Source organism: Tachypleus tridentatus, chromosome 10, assembly GCF_004210375.1.
Source record: "Tachypleus tridentatus isolate NWPU-2018 chromosome 10, ASM421037v1, whole genome shotgun sequence".
Classification (NCBI taxonomy): domain Eukaryota; kingdom Metazoa; phylum Arthropoda; class Merostomata; order Xiphosura; family Limulidae; genus Tachypleus; species Tachypleus tridentatus.
Window position 1 is genome coordinate 69,965,787 of NC_134834.1, and position 6,974 is coordinate 69,972,760.

At 31.8% G+C, this 6,974-nt stretch overlaps 1 pseudogene across 3 annotated transcripts; it reads left to right on the top strand.

The window, feature by feature from the left end:
* The first annotated feature begins 229 nt into the window (after positions 1–229).
* LOC143229516 (cytochrome P450 3A29 pseudogene) lies at positions 230–5,228 on the top strand (annotated as a pseudogene). 3 transcript variants are annotated; one of them, XR_013015911.1, is made up of 2 exons: positions 230–363; positions 3,103–5,228. The product of XR_013015911.1 is annotated as a cytochrome P450 3A29 pseudogene, transcript variant X2 (transcript). The 3 variants fall into 3 exon arrangements; XR_013015912.1 differs by having other exon boundaries at positions 309–431; XR_013015910.1 differs by having other exon boundaries at positions 314–449.
* The last annotated feature ends 1,746 nt before the right edge of the window (positions 5,229–6,974 follow it).

Sequence of the window (6,974 nt, forward strand, 5' to 3'; positions counted from 1 at the left end):
TTATTACCATGTCAGTTACATAAATCTATAGTTAATAATAATTTTAAAAGTGGTTTCGTAACAAGAATCTCGGGATTAAAAAAGATGTAAAATTAAGTTTTATGTAATTTTAAACGCGAGAAGAGTTATGAACTTTTTTCGTTACGAACACAAATACAATTTCAAGATTTTTATCCTTAAATTTCACGTCTAATCCAAAACTCAGATAACCAGTGTGAATGTAAAATAACAAAGACTAGGACGTCGCGCAAGTAACATAATCACGTGACTATATTGCATGTTATGCTAGTGGTGGCGTAAATGATAGTACGAAATAAAAGACTGGGTGTGAAGCGAAAAGCTGTTATGCAAGCAGAGTAACGTGTGAGGTTCATTATGTTCCTTAATATTACAATTGGTGTTTAGCTTACAAATTTATTACTTAATTAACGGTAATAAATCTTAACTTTGTAAGTCCATCTCTAAAAATATTTATTTCGAATAGTCATTATAGAACTAGAAATATAATTTATATTTTGTTAAAAGTGTTGAACTTCAACGCCATTGACAAAAAAATATTTAACTGTAACTTTGCACTCGAAGTCTATTGAAATTTACTTCTGATGGCTCTGTGTGAGAATATGTAACGTGTTCTCTCATACGGTTGGCAAAATAATTATTATACCCTTATTTACAGAATCTTTGTTTTGCCATTTGTCTCTATGCCAGTATCATGCTTACACTTGTAGATATAAGTGTAAAGTACTAAGTAACTTCCTGCAATATAACCATTATAACAATTTGTTTTATGCCGTATTTCATTAGAATATGTATGTAGTAAATTTAATGTTATCTGTACACAACTAACCTGTAGAACTGTGAAAGGACATTCCGTACTCTCCTATAGGTAATATTAACAGAGCTAACCAAATTATCCAATAGTAAATTTCAAGAGGTTCCATAATAGGCTGATAATGTAATACTGTAGTTTAATTAAGTAATAGTTGGTCTTTTTGAGTAAGTCAGGTGACTGTTTCGTTATCTAATGCCTTTTTGTTCAATTTTATTTTAGTTATTTTTTTACATAATTATATATTCACAAAAGTATTAATAAACTAGGTTTATTTTAAGTTTACTGTTTTTAAGCCACCTTGGGTGACGTTGTATAATATTTAACAAAAGTAAGTCGGAGAATAGCTAATTACTATTAATATAATACCTGTAATGGAGGTTACTGAATTAGATTGTCCTATCTAGGGTCAATGATGGAGGATATAACTGGGAGAGCAAGTGATATAATAAATAGTAAAATCTTTTGTAGTGTACATGAAGGCTAATGATATGGGATACATAGGACAGAAGAACTAATTTTAAATACAGAACATTAGTAAAAGCACTCTAAGAAAAGGACCATAATACCTTCATTCTATTAGATAGTGCTCAGACTTGATTATGGAGATGTAATTAAAATTTCTCACTAGGGCTAAATGCTATGCGTATAAAAATGTGTAAAATGATGAAGTTGACTGAATGGATTTGTGGGATAATTTCACTGAAAACCAGAGTTTTTTTGGAATGGATAGTTTACAATTGGCCAGGTGGTTAAGGCACTCAGCTCATAACATGAGGGTCATGGGTTTGAATCCCCATTGCACTAAACATGCTTGCCCTTTCAGTCGTGGGAGCATTATAAGGTGACGGCCAATCCCACTATTCATTGGTAAAAAAATAGTTCAAGAGTTGATGGTGGGTGGTGATGACTAGTTGCCTTCCCTCTAGTCTTGCACTGCTAAATTAGAGATGACTAGTGCAGATAGCCCACATGTAGCTTTGTGCAAAATTCAAACCAAACTAGTTTACAATTAAATATAAGAATTTGCTTGTAAGGGCTGCTATCTGTAGGAACAGCTTGGAACTAAAAAAAAATGGTAACAAAACCACCAAAAAAACTGATGGAATTAATGAGAAATGTTACAGTTAGATGATATCCAACCTTAATGTAATTTATAATTAAAGGAAGTTTTAATTTCATTCATGGAGACTATGCAATTTTATGGTCAAATTGTGAGGGAAAACTGGTTTTTAGAAACTATTCATGAGTTTTTATTCCCTAACAAGTGATTAGGGAACATACTAAGAATTGTTATTTGAATTTATTGTAAACTTGCCAAAATTGTTAGGAAGATAGATTGAGGAATCTCCAGGTGTAAATGTCCATTCCTCATGTATGAAGTTCAGAAGTAATGATATTTTGGTTCCAAAATAAATCTTAAATACATGAGTGAAAATTAAAGAAAGTGTTGAGCAGATTACTAGTCCCCTGCTGGTACAGCGATAAGTCCTCAGATTTACAACGCTAGAATCAGGGGTTCGATTCCTCTCGGTTGATAGTCCAATGTTGCTTTGCCATAAGAAAACATGCAAACACATGCAGATTACTAGAAAGACAGTATGGATGGAAAGGTTGTCATATGATAATAGGTTAAGACCTCCGAAATTTTCTTTTGAAAAATGAAGAATTAGAAGTGGTCTGATGTGAGATAGTTAGGATAAATTTAATTCATAATTTTGATGCGTCTTTTTTTGTGCATAAGGGCAAAAACAGTAAGACTGGACAAAACGTATTTGAATTTTGGTAGGATAGGAGTTGTCATCACCCAAAGATGCCTTTATTTTTCTAATAAAGTGATTGGCCTATGGAATGGTTTACTTTAAAGTGATAAATGGAATCAGTTTGATGGTTTAAGGGTATGCTTGATAAATATTTGAATAATAACATTTAAACTAAGCTGTTTATTTTCATTTTAAAATTTAGTTGTGTGTGTGTGTGTGTGTGTAATAAATATGTATATATATATATAATATGCCGTGGAACTTCTGGTTGTGTAATATTTTTAATTTTGTATTTAAACCACTTTTATTCAATTGGATACAAATTTTTTCCAAATTTGTTTTAACTCATTTCTTCAGAATGTTCACAACTGAGATGGTTGTCAAATATTATACTGTCTTTAGCAAATATTTTCTGCACTACACAACTTGTAGTAAATTTATTATCAGTTCAATGTGTTATTTAAATTTTATACTGTTCCTTCTTTCTTATGTTTTCTTTTTTCTCAATAGGAATCAAGTGCAGACGAAACTCTATTCCTTGTCAAACATGTTTTCTGAAATGATCCCATTCTTGTTTGCCTTTATTGCGACAGGACTTGCTCTTTGGATTTTCAGAAGACGCCAGAAAATGCAACTTTTCAGACACAATAGCATTCCTGGACCTCAACCATCTCTTCTAGGGGGTAATTTGTATGAACTTCGATCAAAAAACACACCTGATGTAGTTTTAGAAAAATGGTTGAAAAAGTATGGTAACATATTTGGTTTCTTTATTGGTGAAAGACCACACCTTGTGGTTAAGGACTTGGATATAATAAAACAGGTTATGATAAAAGAATTTCATAATTTTACAAACAGACCTAAAATGGTTCTTGACATGAAACCCTTAATTTACACTGTTGTAGCCTTAAGAGGCCAACGATGGAAAGAAGTAAGAAGTATTTTGACACCAACCTTTAGTGCAAATAAAATGAAAAATATGGCTGGTATTATGAATAGATCTATAGACACATTATTAGATGTACTTAATGAGTATGCAAATAAAGAACAAGTTGTTGACATGTATGAACGTGTCCAGGCCTTAACCTTGGATGTCATTGGGCATTGTGCATTAGCAATGAAAGTTGACTGCCAAAGAAATCCAAATGATCCTTTTCTGATTGCTGTAAGAGATTTTTTTCGTTATGCACACAACCCTGCAGTTGAAGCTGCTGTGATGTTTCCACTACTTGGTAAGTTAATGACCTTTATTAACAACTATTTAACATCAGGACAAATGACATCAATGATTGTGAATAATGTCCAACATGTCATCAATATGAGACGAGCAAACACTCAACAGAGAGGAGTTGACATTCTTCAGTTAATGTTAGATGCTTGTGAAGAAGACAGTATGGATAAGCAAGCTAAAGAAGAGAGGACAAAATCACTAACAGACACTGAAGTGGTGGCTAATGCTTATGTGTTTATGCTTGCTGGTTATGAAACAACAGCCACAGCTTTAGCTTTTACAACTTACTTGCTGGCAAAGCACCAAGACATCCAAGAAAAGTTGCATAAAGAAATAACAGACCACTTTCCTGAGAAAGAGCATTTGACATATGATGACATTCAATGCTTGCAATATTTGGACCAAGTCTTTTCTGAGTCACTCAGAATATATCCTCCTGTTACAGGGTTTCTTATTCGCGAATGTTCCAAGGAAATCATTATAAATGGACAGATAATTCCAGAAGGCGTTGTTGTCCAAGTTCCTGTTTGGGCTATTCATCATGATCCAGAATTTTGGCCAGAACCAGAAAAATTTGACCCTGATCGTTTTGCACCAGAGAAGAAAGGAGAATTTAATAATTCAGCATTTTTGCCATTTGGTATTGGTCCTCGTAATTGTATTGGTATGAGGTTTGCTCAGTTAGAAGCTAAGTTGACGCTTGCTCGGATGATAAGAAAATTTTGCTTGGAAATGTGTGAAGAAACTGAAGATCCCTTACATCTGACTTGTTCTACTGTAATAACTAACCCTGCAAATGGAGTCTACGTGAAAGTAAGTCCTCGAGATTCATGTGAAACTGAGTTGTGAAATCTTGAAGGATTTTTACATATTAGATACAACTAGTGTTGTGATATTTGATATTTTAAAATACTATACACATAATTACAGCAGGATAATATTTGACAATGTAGTATTTTTGGATGTACACATTACAGAACAGAATTTCTTTTTATCCTTTTTACCTTCAAGTTAAATGTATCTCTGAAAATAATTTGTTTTAGTTGCTCCCATCAATTAAGATGCTTCTTGAAAAACTTTTATAATAATAATAATAAATGCATTGTTTCTCTAGTGCTTTCACTGTATAACAATTTGCACAAAACTAAGAATTGTTTTGAACAGTGAAATACCTGTACTGTAATTGTATTCAGTTAAAACAGTACTCAAATGACTCAAAGTATCTATTTTGTTTTTAATTTAGTGTTTTTGATTAATGCTCACTAAATTTATTTTAACTTTGCAAATTTATTGTTACAAAGATTTATATTTAAATTATGGAATAACAAAAATGAAAGTAATAATGTACATTTGTTGTTTCTTTATATTTTGAAATTGGAAAATAAAACTTAGTTTATTTTCTAAAGAAGATTCTAGATTGCAATTTTTTATTAAAGTTTTGTATAGAAGTATATTGTACTTTGATACACAGTTAAGAGGTGGGAAGGGTAGAATGTGATAAACCACTTGTAAGCTGTGATGCAGGTTGATGATACCGATGTAACTTGTGTGACCAAAGATTAATGTTAACAGCATGAAACAAAGAATAACTAGTTTTAATGCTAATAATGTAACTACGATAAGGCAATAATTCATACTATATAAAATACCTATAGTGACTAGTATTCTCGTTAATAATATAATACCATTTAAAAGGACAAGTATAATTGTCATAAGACATTAGGCCTATTACGTTTTTATTCGCTACGTTATCTAGGCTAGTAATGTTCACTTAAAAGTGTTTCAATTAGGATATTACAAAACTCTGAACGAACTTCAATTAGAATTTAAGAAATACTTCATTCTCTGCAGTTTATTTCTTTAAAAAGTGTTTTCGTACGTAAAACATAAAATGATTATAAAAGACTAAAGCATTAATTACAATAAAAGCATGAATATTTTTATCTTTTGGCAACGAACGATATTCTTTATAATATTATCAGTATTATTACCTACATTGTCTCTCTCTGATATTATAAATTACTTCATGTATTTAACTCTTCTGGGTTGGGGATATTTCAAGTGTGCTGGACACGTAGTTTACGATACCGTTCATCTAGCCATCTCAATTATTTTCAAGAATTAAAATTACAAGTGTCGGAACCGGGTTGTTCAACAAATTACTTTCATATTTTTGACTTGGATAGCAATTATAAATTTTATATTAATTTTCTGGGGTGCATGTTCCCAATCTTTCCTGAAGTTGAACTCCTTATAATTTTAATTAACTCGCTGTAAAATAAACCTGCATACCTAGCCAAGCATATACAGTTGGCAACTCCTTCCTACACCACAAAAGGATATGATACATGTCTGAAATACTGTTGTACACTTTCTTAATCCTCGAAAATCCATAGAGGGACGAAACGAATGTGGCTTTTTAAAATGTAATAAGGTTAATACTAATATCTCACGGCAAGTATAAATGTAACCGTTCTTCTCCAGCTTTTAAAAGGCGTAAAACCCTAGCTACGCCTCTGTACACACCATAACAGGACGAGGTTTCAAACTTACAAGATAACGGATATTAACCATGACTAGTCTCGTGATAGAAATGACTGAAGTTTAGTAATATAGCAGACTACGAAAACAGATCGCTAGGGATTCTACCATTGTTTTGCTGTATGTTCTCAGTTTTGCTTTAACAATAGTCTAGGAAACTTTTATTATAATTGTATATTTTCGTAGGGACCGGATTAAAGTGCACGTTAGTAAATCAAATTTTAACAGCAGTGTCCATTGAAAAACTGATTTTTCGTTGCTCTGTGTTATTTATTAAATTACTGAAATATCGAGTTTGTAAAGAAATACTTCTTTTAAAACACAAATACTCGATAATCGCTAATAAGAGTATGAGCAAGCTTTATTTTTAGCTTAAATAAAAAAATTATTTATTCGTTTGATTTTATTTATCACTTTAGAAAGGACCCCTGGTGGCGCCCGTGATAAGCTACAGGACTTGCAACGCTAAAAATTGGGGTACGATATCCACAGTAGAGTTAATGTGCTTATACATGAAACAAATATTGTAAAAAGTAAGGTTAAATATAAAAATAATGACCCAAATTATTCATTATGACCAGCTGTTTGTTGAAATAACTCAATGGAAATC